Below are 15,401 nucleotides of genomic sequence, written 5' to 3' on the forward strand. Positions count from 1 at the left end.
CTCCACCATCTTGGTAAGCTGCATCCCCCTCCTCCACCATCTTGGTAAGCTGCAGTCCCCTTCTCCATGATGGTGGAGGAAGGGTAAGCTGCATCCCCTCCTCCACCAACTTGGTAAGCTGGTGCCGATCCTCCACCTTCGTGGAAAGCTGTAGTCCTTCCTCCACCATCTTGGTAAGCTGGTGCCCTTCCTACACCGTCGTGCTGATGGAGATCCGGCCAAACTTCCTCCGTCACGGCTGTTTAGTTAAATTTGGTTCAGTTCAGTTTGGATTTAGTTTAATTTTAGTTCAGTTTACAGGTCAGGTCGGGGGGAGTTCCCCCCGCCGAGTTCCCCCCGCCAGGGGTACCATGTAATCCCGTGCTACCTGCTCCTTGGTCGGATAGTCAGCGACTAAACTGTCTCCCCCACCTGGTTTGTCAGGTGAGGAGGGGGCTGTGGACCCCCAGCAGGACCAAAAACAAGACCCGTCAAAGGGCGGATGAGCTCCTAGCGAGCCAACGGCCGTCCACACTTCAGTAGAAGTTGCGATCACTGTCGTACACGGCATTGTAAGGCACCGCGCCCGTTGATGTTTGCAACCACGATGATGATGATGATGTCAGTTCAACGATAGACACAAAATGCTGGAGTAACTCAGCAGTTCAGGCAGCATCTCTGGAGAGAAGGAATGGGTGACGTTTCGGGTCGAGACCCTTCTTCAGACCGATGTAGTTCAGTTCAGGTTAGTTTAATTTAGAGATGCAGCACAGAACCAGGCCCTTCGACCCTCCGAGACCATGTCAACCAGCGATCCCCATACACTAGCACTATACTACAATCAGGCAGATAGTAGTTCAGGACGACTGTCTAGTTGTCACCTATCCATGTTCTCCACAGATGCTGCCTGACCCGCTGAGTTACTCCAGCACTCTGTTTAGTTTGAGTTCAGTGTAGTTTATTGTCACGTGTAACGAGGTACAGTGAAAAGCTTTTGTTGCGTGCTAACCAGTCAGCGGAAAGACAATACATGATTACAATCGCGACATACACAGTGTACAGATACAGGATGAGGGAAGTACAGATTAAAGATTGTCCGAGGGTCTCCAAATAGGTAGATAGAAGCTCAAGACAGCTCTCTGGTTTGTGGTAGGATGGTTCAGTTGCCTGATAACAGCCGGGAAGAAACTGTCCCTGAATCTGGAGGTGTGCGTTTTCACACTTCTGTACCTCTTGCCTGATGGGAGAGGGGAGAAGAGGGAGTGACCGGGGTGAGACTGGTCCTTGATGATGCTGCTGGCCTTGCCGAGGCAGCGTGAGGTGTAGATGGAGTCGATGGAAGGGAGGTTGGTTTGTGTGATGGTCTGGGCTGCGTCCACAATTCGCTGCAATTTCTTGCGGGTCTTGGATGGAGCTGTTCCCAAACCGTGCTGTGAAGCATCTGATGAAATGCTTAAGTTTAGTTTTGTTTAGAGATACAGCACGGAAACAGGTCCTTCGGCCCACCGTGTCCGTGCCGACCAGCGATCCCCGCACACTAGGGATGATTTTACATTTACACCAAAGCCAATTAACCCACAAACCTGCACGTCTTTGAAGTGTGGGAGGAAACCGGAGCACCCGGAGAAAACCCACGCAGGTCACGGGGAGAACGTACAAACTCCGTACAGACAGCACCCGTAGTCAGGATGGAACCCGGGTCTCTGGCGCTGTGAGGCAGCAGCTCTACCCGCTGCGCCACCGTGCCACCCATGTACACAGAGTGGCAGGTCAGACTATTGAACGGCACAGATGGATGAGAGGTTCGCAGATCGTTGGGTTACAGCCACTCTGGAGCAGTTTTGCTGAACAAACAATAAGATGGTGCTCGCAGCCAACGTGAGCTATTTCTGGACTCACTCTGCAGAGACTGACCTGAACGAGGCTGCAGCAAAGAAGCTGCGAAGCTTGAAGGGGGACTGAATGTCACCTCACGTGACCAATATATTATTAGCTTCATCTTTCTATTGCATTCTGCAGGCTCTTTAGTTCCACGTGGTTAAACATAGAAACATAGAAAGTAGGTGCAGGAGTAGGCCAGTCGGCCCTTGGAGCCGGCACCCCCATTCAATGTGATCATGGCTGATCATCCACAATCAGTACCCCGTTCCTGCCTTCTCCCCAGCATCCGTACAGACAGCATCCGTAGCCAGGATGGCACCCGGGGCTCTGGCGCCAGCGCTGCGCCACCGTGCCACCCTCATCCAGGGAGCTTGCAATCTTCTGGAGATACAAAGAACTAAAGATAGGGCACAGAATGCTGGAGTAACTCGGCAGATCAGGCAGCAACTCTGGAGAAATGGTGACGCTTCAGAGCTGCTGGTTCATACGCAAAGATGAAGGGACTGAAGAAGGCTGTATAAAGTCATGAGAGGAATAGATTAGGTAGATGTACAGAGTCTCTTGCCCAGAGTAGGGGAATCGAGGACTAGCGGACATAGGTTTAGTAGACAAAAAGCGGGTGAGGCAGCATCTATGGAGCGAAGGAATAGGTGACGTTTCGGGTTATGGGGAGGGGAATGGGATTAGGAGGGGGAGATAGATCAGCCATGATTGAATGGCGTAGTGGATATGATGGGCTGAATGGCCTAATTCTGCCCCTATCACTTATGAACTCATGAACTTCCACGTTATCCCACTTGCTCACCCACTCGTTACCCACTAGGGGGTGATGTACAGAGGGCCGATTAACCTACAAACGCGCACGTCTTTGGGATGTGGAAGGAAACCGGAGCACCCCGGAGGAAAACGCACGTGGTCACGGGGAGAACGTGCAAACTCCACAAAGGCAGCACCCGTAGTCAGGATGGATCCCGGCTCGGTGGCGGTGTGAGGCAGCGGTTCTACCCGCTGCACCGCCGTGCCGACCTTGTTGCCGACACCATTGCAACAGCGCCTAGCAACCGGTTTAAAGTTAGACTTGTGCGCATTTCATTTCAACTACTTCATTGAAAGCCTTTCGTTCAACAAAGGTTTGTGCAAAGCTTTGTTCTGGGACATGGTCCAGAGATATTCTGTAATAAATTCCAGTCTGAAACGTTAAACTTGCCAAGAGCTAGATTCCTGTAATCCTGGATGGAAACAACGAGTGCTCCACCACTAACAATCTCCAATGTCATGGAAAGTCCAAAATAATCATCGCAAAAGTCAAATCTATGAAGTCATAGAGTCTATTGTCTATTGTCGTACAGCCTGCAACAGGCCACTCGGTCCCACGCATCCATGCTAACCAAGTTGCCTAACCCAGCTTAGTCCTAGTTTTTTAGAAGGTAGACAAAAATGCTGGAGAAACTCAGCGGGTGAGGCAGCATCGATGGAGTGAAGGAATGGGTGACCCTTCTTCAGACTCACGATGTATCTAGTTATTTAGAGGTACATCGTGGAAACCAGTGATCACCCCGCACACTAGCTCTTTCCCACACACACTGGAGACAATTTACATTTACACCAAGCCAATTAGCCCACATACCTGCACGCCTTTCGAGTGTGGGAGGAAACCGGAGCACCCGGAGAAAACCCACGCAGGTCACGGGGAGAACGTGCAAACTCCGTACAGACAGCACCCGTGGTCGGGATGGAACCCGGGTCTCTGGCGCTGTGAGGCAGCAGCTCTACCCGCTGCACCACCGTGCCGCTCCATGAACTAGTCCCACTTTCCATCGCCTCCCCATATTTCTCTGAACCTGCCCAATCCAGGTATCCAGGTGTGAATCCCGGCCGCTTGCCCTGGCAGCTCGTTCCATCTCCCCACCACCCTCCGCATGGAAGACTTGCCCCCTGGGTTCCTTTTAAAATCTTTCCCCTCTCAACTTAAATCAATGCCCCTCTAGTTTTAGACTCGCCTACCCCTGGGGAAAAGACTGTGGCTATTCATCTTAATGTCGATATCTCTCATGGGTTTGCACACCTGTCCAGGGTCACCCACTCCTCACTCACAATCCTGTACTCCAGGGAAACCCACCTCTATCTCACACTCCTGTACTCCAGGGAAACCCATGAAGTCATATTCATCTTTGCCCAAGTCGTTCTAACACTGGATTCATACGGGTGGGTGGTGGGTGTATGGAACCAGCTGCCAGAGGAGGTTGTTGAGGCAGGGACTATCCCAACTTTTAAGAACCAGTTCGACAGGTACATGGATAGGACAGGTTTGGAGGGATATGGACCAAGCGCAGGCAGGTGGGACTAGTGTAGCTGGGACATGTTGGCCAGTGTGGGCAAGTTGGGCCGAAGGGCCTGTATCACTCTATGACTCTTTACCACGGAACCAATAAGGTTGATTTGGTCTCAGCGTGCTATGAAGTCGGCACTCTGATCTTTCTTGTTTAGGTTTTGTTTGGCATTTGCCGTTGTGCCCCAGCTATTTCTGTAGCGATTCATTGATTCACAAGAATAAATGAGAGGGTTTTATTTTTCTGTTCCAGCAAGTAAACTCCCGCTGGTTGCCTTTGATAGAATTCAATCCTGACTCTCCCCCCGCACATAGTGATAGGAGCAGAATTTGGCCATTCGGCCCATCAAGTCTACTCCACCATTCAATCCTGGCTGATCTATCTCTCCCTCCTAACCCTATTCTCCTGCCTTCCCCCCCGTAACCCCTGACACCCGCACTAACTGTCATTCACATGCGCTTCCTGAGAGAGTTCCTCAAGGATTCTGTTCCCATGGCCAAGTGTGCAGTTGTGGTTCTGCACGGTGGAGCAGCGGGTAGAGCTGCTGCCTCACAGCGCCAGAGACCCAGGTTCGATCCTGACTACGGGTGCTGTCTATGTGGAGTCTGTACGTTCTCCCCGTTACCTGCGTGGGTTTTCTCTGGATGACAATAGACAATGAACAATAGGTGCAGGAGTAGGCCATTTGGCCCTTTGAGCCAGCACCGCCATTCAATGTGATCATGGCTGATCATCCCCAATCATTACCCCGTTCCTGCCTTCTCCCCATATCCCCTGACTCCGCTATCTATTAGAGCCCTATCTAGTTCTCTTTGAAAGCATCCAGAGAACCTGCCTCCACAGATGCTCCAGTTTCCTCCCACACTCCAAAGACGTACAGATTTGAAGGTTAATTGGCTTTGGTAAAAATTGTAAATAGTGTGTGTAGGATAGTGCTAGTGTGCGGGGGTTGCTGGTCAGCACGGACTCGGTGGGCCGAAGGGCCTGTTTCCGCGCAGTATCTCTAAACTCTAAAGTGTGTAGAAGCCAATGATAATACACATTTCCTTTGCAGAATTCTCTTCATTGCTTTCCAGACCTTCAGAGAATGGAGTTTATTATTTGCTATGGCAACAGGAATTTATTCTGATAATGAAAACGTAATTACTGGAATGTTTTATGTTCCCTGAGGAAGAAATTCATGGTTAGAGTCTGTAAACAGTGCCTTCCAAATGTGTTATTTGGCCAGACGACATGAAGATTGCAAAATTGGACAAGGAGCTAAAAGAAAGGCCAGCAATCGTTACAACTTCTCAACCTTTATAGCAAGTGAAATATTTTTGAAGTAGAAACAAGGAACTGCGGATGCTGGTTTACAAGATGCAGCTACGATAGTGGCGTTTAGAGTCACAGAGTGATACAGCGTGGAAACAGGCCCTTCGGCCCAACTTGCCCACACCGGCCAACATGTCCCAGCTACACTAGTCCCACCTGCCTGTGTTTGGTCCATATCCTTCCAAACCTGTCCTATCCATGTACCTGTCTAACTGTTTCTTCAACATTGGGATAGTCCCAGCCTCAACTGCCTCCTCTGGCAGCTCGTTCCATACACCCACCAATGTTGTATGAGGAAGTTACCCCTCAGATTCCTATTAAATCTCAACAAAGGTTAGGTGACTTTTCGGGTCGGGACCTTTCCACCTCCACCCCTCCCCCACAATCAGTCTGAAGAAGTGTCCTAACCCAAGACGTCACCTATCCATGTTCTCCACAGATGCTGCCTGACCCGCTGAGTTACTCCAGCACTCTGTGAAACGTCACCTATCCATGTTCTCCACAGATGCTGCCTGTCCCGCTGAGTTACTCCAGCACTCTGTGAAACGTCACCTATCCATGTTCTCCACTGATGCTGCCTGACCCGCTGAGTTACTCCAGCACTCTGTGAAATGTCACCTATCCATGTTCTCCACAGATGCTGCCTGACCCGCTGAGTTACTCCAGCGTTACTCTGTGTCTGTCTATGTTCACTCCGCTGGGTTGAAGCTATCCAAGTGGAGTGTGAGCGGCTGCTCCTCAGGTTCTTCAAATGGTTTCTTAGTGGTTTTTGCTGCTGTCCTTCCCATCATAAGACATAGGAGCAGAATTAGGCCATTCGGCCCATCAAGTCTACTCCGCCATTCAATCATGGCAGATCTATCTTTCCCTCTCTAACCCCATTCTCCTGCCTTCTCCCCATAACCTCTGACACCCGCACTAATCAAGAATCTATCTATCTCTGCTTTAGCGGTAAGGGGAGAGGAGGGGAGAGCGAGGGGGCTTTGCGGCAGGGGAGAAATGATTAATAGATGCCAAGCACATTGATTTACACAAAGGCTGGTGGGTGTAAGGAACGAGCTGCCAGAGGAGGTAGTTGGGGCTGGGACTGTCACAATGTTTATGAAACATTTGGACAGGTACATGGATAGGACAGGTTTGGAGGAATATGGGCCAAACGCAGGTAGGTGGGACAAGTGTAGATGGGACGTGTTGGTTGGTGTGGGCAAGTTGGGCCGAAGGGTCTGTTTCTACTCTGTGTGACTCTGTGACTTGATATCTCCGCCACCTTCCGGTAAATATCCCTTCTGCCGGACCCACCAGCAGCTCTCAGCACAAACACCAGCAACATCATTCCTGATAAGAAGGTAGACAAAAATGCTGGAGAAACTCAGCAGGTCAGGCAGCATCTATGGAGAGAAGGAATAGGTGACGTTTCAGGTCGAGACCCTTCTTCAGGCTGATGTGGGGAGGGGGGAGGGGGGGTGGCACGGTGGTGCAGCGGGTAGAGCTGCTGCCTCACAGCGCCAGAGACCCGGGTTCCATCGTGACTACGGGTGCTGTCTGTACGGAGTTTGCCCGTTCTCCCCGTGACCTGCGTGGGTTTTCACCGGGTGCTCCGGTTTCCTCCCACACTGCGAAGACGTGCAGGTTTGTAGGTTAATTGGCTTCGGTCAAAATTGTAAATTGTTCCCAGTATGTAGGTCGGAGCTAGTGTACGGGGAGATCGCTGGTCGTCACGGACCCATTGGGCCGAAGGGCCTGTTTGCGTGTTGTATCTCTAAAGTCTAAAAGTAAATTCTAAAGTCACCCGGAGAAAACCCACGCAGGTCGCAGGGAGAACGTGCAAACTCCACACAGGTAGCAGCTGATGTCAGGATCGAACCTGGACCTCAGACGCTGCGAGGCAGCAACTCGATGACTTATCGCTGCAGACGTTGCTGTAGACAGACACAAAATGCTGGAGTAACTCAGCGGGACGGGCAACATCTCTGGAGAGAAGGAATAGGTGACGTTTCGGGTCGAGACCCTTCCTCAGACTATCTCGACTCAAAACGTCACCCACTCCTTCTCTCCAGAGATGCTGCCCGTCCCGCTGAGTTACTCCTGCATTTTGTGTCTATGTTTGGGGTGATGCAGCCTCTGCAGTTCCTTCCTACACAATAACTCTGTTGCTGCAGAATTGAGTTCCTGATGCAGGCAGATCGTATAGTGAACCATTACATTGCTCAGTGCTGCCCTCTCCTGTTCAACAATCTGCCTTTTCCTCAATCACTTAAAACCACACACAATCCCGTCCTCAGAGTTACAAATGTCTGCTTCAATGTGTGTACAATCTAAATAACTATTACATAGAACATGGAGCAGTACAGCACAGGAACAGGCCCTTCGGCCCATCATTTCTATGCTCACAGCTCATAAATTCATAAGTGATAGGAGCTGAATTAGGCCATTCGGCCAATCAAGTCTACTCTGCCATTCAATCATGGCTGATCTATCTCTCCCTCCTAACCCCATTCTCCTGCCTTCTCCCCATAACCCCAGACCCGTACTAATCAAGAATCTATCTATCTCTGCCTAAAAAATATCCACTGACTTGGCCTCCACAGCCGTCTGTGGCAAAGAATTCCACAGATTCACCACCCTCTGACGATAGAAATTCCTCCTCATCTCCTTTCTAAACTTACGTCCTTTAATTCTGAGGCTGTGCCCTCTGGTCCTGGACTCTTGCCCCACACACATAGAAACATAGAAACATAGACAATAGGTGCAGGAGTAGGCCATTCGGCACTTCGAGCCTGCACCGCCATTCAATATGATCATGGCTGATCATCCAACTCAGTATCCTGTACCTGCCTTCTCTCCATACCCCCTGATCCCTTTAGCCACAAGGGCCACATCTAACTCCCTCTTAAATATAGCCAATGAACTGGCCTCAACTACCTTCTGCGGGAGAGAATTCCAGAGATTCACCACTCTCTGTGTGAAAAATGTTTTCCTCATCTCGGTCCTAAAAGATTTCCCCCTTATCCTTAAACTGTGACCCCTTGTTCTGGACTTCCCCAACATCGGGAGCAATCTTCCTGCATCTAGCCTGTCCAACCCCTTAAGAATTTTGTAAGTTTCTATAAGATCCCCCCTCAATCTTTTAAATTCTAGCGAGTACAAGCCAAGTCTATCCAGTCTTTCTTCATATGAAAGTCCTGACATCCCAGGAATCAGTCTGGTGAACCTTCTCTGTACTCCCTCTATGGCAAGAATGTCTTTCCTCAGATTAGGAGACCAAAACTGTACGCAATACTCCAGGTGTGGTCTCACCAAGACCCTGTACAACTGCAGTAGAACCTCCCTGCTCTTATACTCAAAACCTTTTGCTATGAACGCTAACATACCATTCGCCTTCACACCTCCTTTAAACGTTGCTCCTCTCACCATCAAGATATGTCCTCCACCGTTAGATGTCTCTACTCTGGGAAAAGGGCTCTGCCTGTCCACCCGATCTCTGTTCACGTAAGATTACTTCACCGTGAATATTCCATTGAAGAAAGTTTAAAACCAGATTTTAATGGAATTAAGATTTTCCAATTTTAGTGGAAAAACAACTCAGATTTTGATCCGACTTTCACATACTTAATAATATAGATGAGGTAGCTGGATCGATTATTGATTAGTGCGGGTGTCCGGGGATATGTGGAGAAGGCAGGAGAATGGGGTTGGGAGGGAGAGATAGATCAGCCATGATTAAATGGTGGAGTAGACTTGATGGGCCGAATGGCATAATTCTGCTCCTATCTCTTATGAGCTTATGATAATAGTCTTAGCCGTCTTAGCCATATGGGCCTGTCCCACTTAGGTGATTTTTTAGGCGACTAGGCTGTCGCCGGGGTGCGGCCTGTTTGGTCTCCGCAGTCGCCCAAAGAGTCGTACCGTTTTTCTGGTCGCCGCCGGATTTTGAAATGTTCAAAACTTTTCGGCCACAGTCGGCGCCCGTGGGCTCGACGCCAACGGTCGCAGCCTGACGTAGGTTATCGCCGGTGCTGACTTTGGTGAATTCCATTGGCGGCTACCTACGTCAACCTACATCAACCTACGTCAACCGGCGACAGGTATCGGCCGACTGAGTTGTCTTCGGTTGTTGCCGACAGGGTCGTAGCTTGACGTAGCTTGTCGCGGGCGGACGTACGTTGTCGTAGGTGGACGGCCTAATGGGTCGCCGGTTGTCGGTAGCTTGCCGTAGCTTGACATCGACTAGGGGTTAGGTTGTTGTAGACATTGTCGTGGGGAGACATTGTCGTTTTGGAGACCTGCTACGACTATGACAGTCACCGAAAAAATCGCTGAAATGAGAGAGGCCCATTAGCCCTCAATCCCCCAATAGAGACACGGAGTGATTCAGCCCGGAAACAGGCCCTTCGTCCCATCCTGCCCATGCCAACCAACATGCCCCATCTAAGCTAGAACCTTTTGTCCACGTTTGGCTCCTATCCCTCTAAACATTTCCTGTCCATGTACCTGTCGAAATATCCTTTAAATGTTTTTTTACATTCCCAGCCTCAACTACCTCCTCTGGCAGCTCGTTCCATACACCCACCTGTGTAGAACCACCAGGTTCCTATTAGATATTTTCCTATCACCTTAACGGGCTATGGGGAGAAGGCAGGAGAATGGGGTTGAGAGGGAAAGATCGATCAGCCATGATTGAATGGCGGAGTAGACTCAATAGACAATAGGTGCAGGAGTAGGCCATTCGGCCCTTCGAGCCAGCACCGCCATTCAATGTGATCATGGCTGATCATCCCCAATCAGTACCCCGTTCCTGCCTTCTCCCCATATCCCCTGACTCCGCTATCTTTAAGAGCCCTATCTAGCTCCCTCTTGAAAGTATCCAGAGAACTGGCCTCCACCGCCCTCTGAGGCAGAGAATTCCACAGACTCACCACTCTCTGTGAGAAAAAGTGTTTCCTCATCTCCGTTCTAAATGGCTTACCCCTTATTCTTAAACTGTGGCCCCTGGTTCTGGACTCCCCCAACATTGGGAACATGTTTCCTGCCTCTATCGTGTCCTAACCCTTAATAATCTTATATGGTTCAATTCGATGGGCCAAATGGCCTAATTCTGCTCCTAGAATTCATGAACATAAATCTATCTCCTTTAGTCTAGAAGTCAGTGACTTTAAACTGAGAGGCAACAAAGACCTCTCATCAAACAGCTCTGTAAGGTGTACCACTGTTTACACATAGGCTATCTTTCTACAGTGCAGTTTCCATGCATTTGCCTTGAAACTTAGTTCTCCCTCTGGTGCAAGATATTTATTCCACAACTAGGGTATCAGAAGGATTCTGCAAATCTAAAAACAACCGTGGCCTCTTGGGTGAAGTGAAGTGTTGATCGCAGTTTGATCGATTGATTAGATTAGATTAGATTAGATTAGATTTTATTTGTTGTCATTTGAACCCAGAGGTTCAAACGAAATTTGGTTTCTGCAGTCATGCAAAGAAGAAGAAGAAACAAGACACAACATAGTTCACACAGACATCCATCACAGCGAATCTCCTCCTCACTGTGATGGAAGGCAAAGTCTTATCTCTCCCCTGCTCTCCCCATTCTCCTCCCGATGTCAGAGTCAAAGCCCCCGGCGGGCGATGGTAAATAAGTCCCGCGGCCAGACGATGTAAGGCCCCGCTCCAGGTCATCCTCAACCTCGCAACTCGGGCGGGATTCAGTGGTACAGCATGGAAACAGGCCCTTCGACCCACTGAGTCCACGCCGACCATCCATCACCTGTTCACCAGTTCTATGTTATCCCACTTTCTCATCTACTCCCTACGCACTAGGGACAATCTACAGAAGCCAATTAACCCACAAACCCGCACGTATTTGCAGGGTGGGAGGAAACGGGAGCACCCGGAGAAAACCCACACAGTTCACGGGCGGAACGTACAAACTCCGTACAGACAGCACCCGTAGTCAGGATGGAACCCGGGTCTCTGGCGCTGTGAGACAGCAACTCTACCCGCTGCACCACCATGCCACCTAACGTAGCATAGATTCAGCTTATCGTAAATATTTCTGTTATGAATAGTTCATTATTTGCCTCCCTACATAGAGATGAACTTTCTACTGATCACAGAACATTGCACGCAACAATTGTCTCTGAAACAGAAGGACATTTTATAATCAGATATTGGCATTCTATTATTAGCACTGACATCAGGCTAAACGGTTAATTTCAGTGAATTAAATTAATTAGTTAATTAAATAGTCAATAGAAATAGCCCTCGCCTCAGCATAAAATGACGTACCTTTTGAAAGAAGCTGAAGAGGAAATTCTTTAGTCAGAGGATGGTGAATCTGTGGAATTAATTGTGGAGGCCAGGTCAGAGATAGATAGATTCTTGATTTGTACGGGTGTCAGGGGTTATGGGGAGAAGGCAGGAGAATGGGGTTGAGAGGGAGAGATAGATCAGCCGTGATTGAATGGGGTTAGGGCCGAATGGCCTAATTCTTGATGGGCCGAATGGCCTAATTCTGCTCCTATCACTTATGAATTTATGACCATAATTTAGCCCAATAATAAAAAAAGTTCTGGACTGTTCTTTTTGAACGAGAAGCGGAGAAGATGGCAATTGTGATATTATTACCCTGATAATAGTCATTTGGTACCGAGGAATTTGAATGATCCCATCATTTGAAATGAGTAACATAAATATTAAAGTGGGGATTTAAAAAAAATATTTTTATTAGAAGTAGACATATTATAAAGTATAGTTACATATTATAGTAAAAAGACTTTTCATATACATCAGTCATACATTATTAAAATTTTCAGTTATCAATTACTTCTGCTTCTAGTGTTTTTATTTTTTATAGAAAGAGAGAGAGAGAGGGTAGAAAGTTACAAATTAAAAAAAAACAGAAAAACAGAGGAGGTGGAATGTGTTACCTGTAATACATCAATGGAGATAGGTTCGTAGGTTATAAAGTATAGCTTTTCATCTGATCCTGAGTTCAAGTTTCAGTTGGGTCCTCGTGCTGTGCCAATCTATCCCTTCAGATAGTTAATTAATGGAGCCCAGATTTTAATGAAAATATCTTGTTTGTCCATTAAGACAAGTCTAATTCTTTCTAAGTATAGGGTCTCCGACATTTCCGTAATCCACATATTAATTGTGGGGGTTTTAGGGCCTTTCCAAAATTTTAATATTAATTTTTTCCCGATTATTATACTGTAGTCGAGGAAATTTCTTTGGTTTGTTGTGAGTGTTAAACTTTGTTCTGATATTCCAAGTATTATTAATTTTGTGTTTGGGTCCAGTTTTGTATTAATAACTTCTGAAGTTATTTCAAAAATATCAGTCCAGAAATGTTTAAGTTTTATACAGTTTGCAAACGTATGTGTTAAATTAGCCTCTAGATGTAGACATTTATCACAAATAGGAGAGATTTGTGGGAAGATTCTATTTAGTTTTATTTTAGAGAAGTGTAGTCTATGTAAGACCTTGAATTGTATTAAAGTATGTCTGGCATTTAATGAACATTGATGTATTTGTTGTAAACTTTCGTCCCACATATCTTTCGTTATAGGGTGACCTATTTCATTTTCCCATTTGTATCTATATGGTTCGGTCGGTGGTACCTCGTTGTTTAGTAGGGTGTTATAAATATAAGCTATTAGTTTTTCAGTATTAGGATGCTTGTTCAAACATTCATCAAGAATTTCTGATTCCCTACTCCTGTAGACTTGTGCATTAGATTTAACATAATCTCTAATTTGTAGATATCTGAAGAAATTATTTGAGTGCAGTCCATAATTCTGTTGTAACTCTTGAAATGAAAGAAAAGTGCCTTTCCCATAAAGATGTCCAATATTTTTGATTCCATAATTTTTCCATTGTGTGAAACCTTTGTCCATAAAGGATGATTTGAATGAAGGATTATTTACAATGGGAAGGCAGAGTGGTATATTATTCAATTTTAAATCTTTTTTTATTTGTTTCCAAATTCGTATTCCACTATGTATTATGGGGTTTTCTTTATAGGTTTTTTTGTGCAGTTTTGTGGGGGCAAATATGATCGGTCCAATTTCAAAAGGTAGTCAGTCTTCCTTTTCCATCATTAGCCAATCTGGTTGTTGATCCATTTCTTCCAGCCAGAAATTCATGTTTTTAATATGGACTGCCCAAAAATAAAATAAGAAATTTGGCAAAGCCAAACCTCCATTTATCTTTGACTTACATAAATGTTTTTTACTTATTCTATGATTCTTATAATCCCAGACAAAACTTGTAACAATGGAGTCGACTTTTTTGAAAAAAGTTTTTGGAATATATATCGGAATTAATTGAAATAGGTACAGCAGTTGCGGTAAAAAAATCATTTTTATAGCATTAATTCTCCCAAGCATAGAAATGGGGAGTGTTTTCCAGTATTGAATATTCTTATGTAGTTTATTCAGTAAGGGTGGGAAATTTAGTTTAAATAAAGAGGTATATGTCTTAGTTACATAGATTCCTAAGTATTTACATTTATCTTTAACTATTTTAAAAGGGGATTGTTGTATTGTATGTAAATTGAATTTTGTTATTGGCATGATTTCACTTTTATTCCAATTAATTCTATATCCCGAAAACTGACCAAATTGAGTTATTAGATTTAATAAGTTTGGAATACTAGTTTCTAACTTTGTAATATATATTAGTATATCATCTGCATATAAGGAGATTTTATTCCTTGTGTCTCTAGTATTGTATCCATATATTCCTGGATGGTTTCTAACGCTTTCTGCTAGGGGTTCGATTGCAAGAGCAAATAATAGTGGGGATAGTGAACATCCTTGTCTACAGCCTCTAGAGAGATTAAATTTAGTTGATAACATTTTGTTTGTTAATATTCTGGCTGTTGGATTAGAATATAACAATTTAACCCATGTACAGTACTTCTCTCCTAGTTGAAAATTTTCCATCACCGAAAATAAATATGGCCATTCTACCTGGTCAAATGCTTTTTCAGCATCTAACGAAATAATTGCTAGATCTGCATTAGGAATTCTATTGGAGTATATAATATTGAATAGCCTTCTCAAATTATAAAATGAATAACGTTTTGGGATAAACCCTGTTTGGTCGGGATGTATTAATTTACTGATCACTAAGCTCAATCTATTAGATAACATTTTAGTTAATATTTTCTGATCAGTATTTAAGAGGGCTATAGCTCGGTATGAACCTGGGTCTTCAAGATCCTTGTCCGTTTTTGGTATGAGTATGATTGTAGATTCATTTAGAGTTTCTGGAAGTTTCTGTTGAGTGTAGGCGTATTTGTACATTGTCCGTAGGCGTGGGGAAAGCAAATCATAATTTTTTTAATAAAATTCAGAATTTAGACCATCTTTTCCGTTTTTTAAAGATTTGATTGACTCTTCGATGTCTTTTATCGTAATTTCAGCCCCTAGTAATTCTCTCTCTTTCTGATCTAGACCCGCAAACATACAATTCTGTAAAAATCCCCAAATCTTAAAAGATAAGTTATGTAATGAATACCTAATAAAACAGATTAAAATGTTTTTTGAGGCTAACGATAGCCCTGAAATCTCTGCTTCCCTTCTTTGGGAAACATTTAAAGCATTTGTACGAGGAGCATTAATTTCTTCCCAATCATTTTTTAATAAAGAGTATAGGGCCAAACAACAGAAACTGGAAATGGAAATAAAGCAATTAGACACAGAAAATGCACCATCCACGATAAAACACAATAAAATTGCAGTACTGAAATATAAATTAAACAAGATATATTCAGACCAAGTCATAAAACGTTATCAACATACAAAACAATTAAATTTTGAATTTGGTGATAAACCACAAAAACTACTAGCGCGTCAACTTCGTAAATTGGATGGGGAAAAAACAATATACAAAATT

At 45.5% G+C, this 15,401-nt stretch overlaps 1 protein-coding gene across 2 annotated transcripts in view; it reads left to right on the forward strand.

Moving 5' to 3' along the window:
• Nucleotides 1-15,401, forward strand: part of coro6 (coronin 6) — a 92,143-nt gene that overhangs the window by 50,459 nt on the left and 26,283 nt on the right. The window lies entirely within an intron of this gene.

This window comes from Amblyraja radiata, chromosome 28 (assembly GCF_010909765.2).
Source record: "Amblyraja radiata isolate CabotCenter1 chromosome 28, sAmbRad1.1.pri, whole genome shotgun sequence".
Classification (NCBI taxonomy): domain Eukaryota; kingdom Metazoa; phylum Chordata; class Chondrichthyes; order Rajiformes; family Rajidae; genus Amblyraja; species Amblyraja radiata.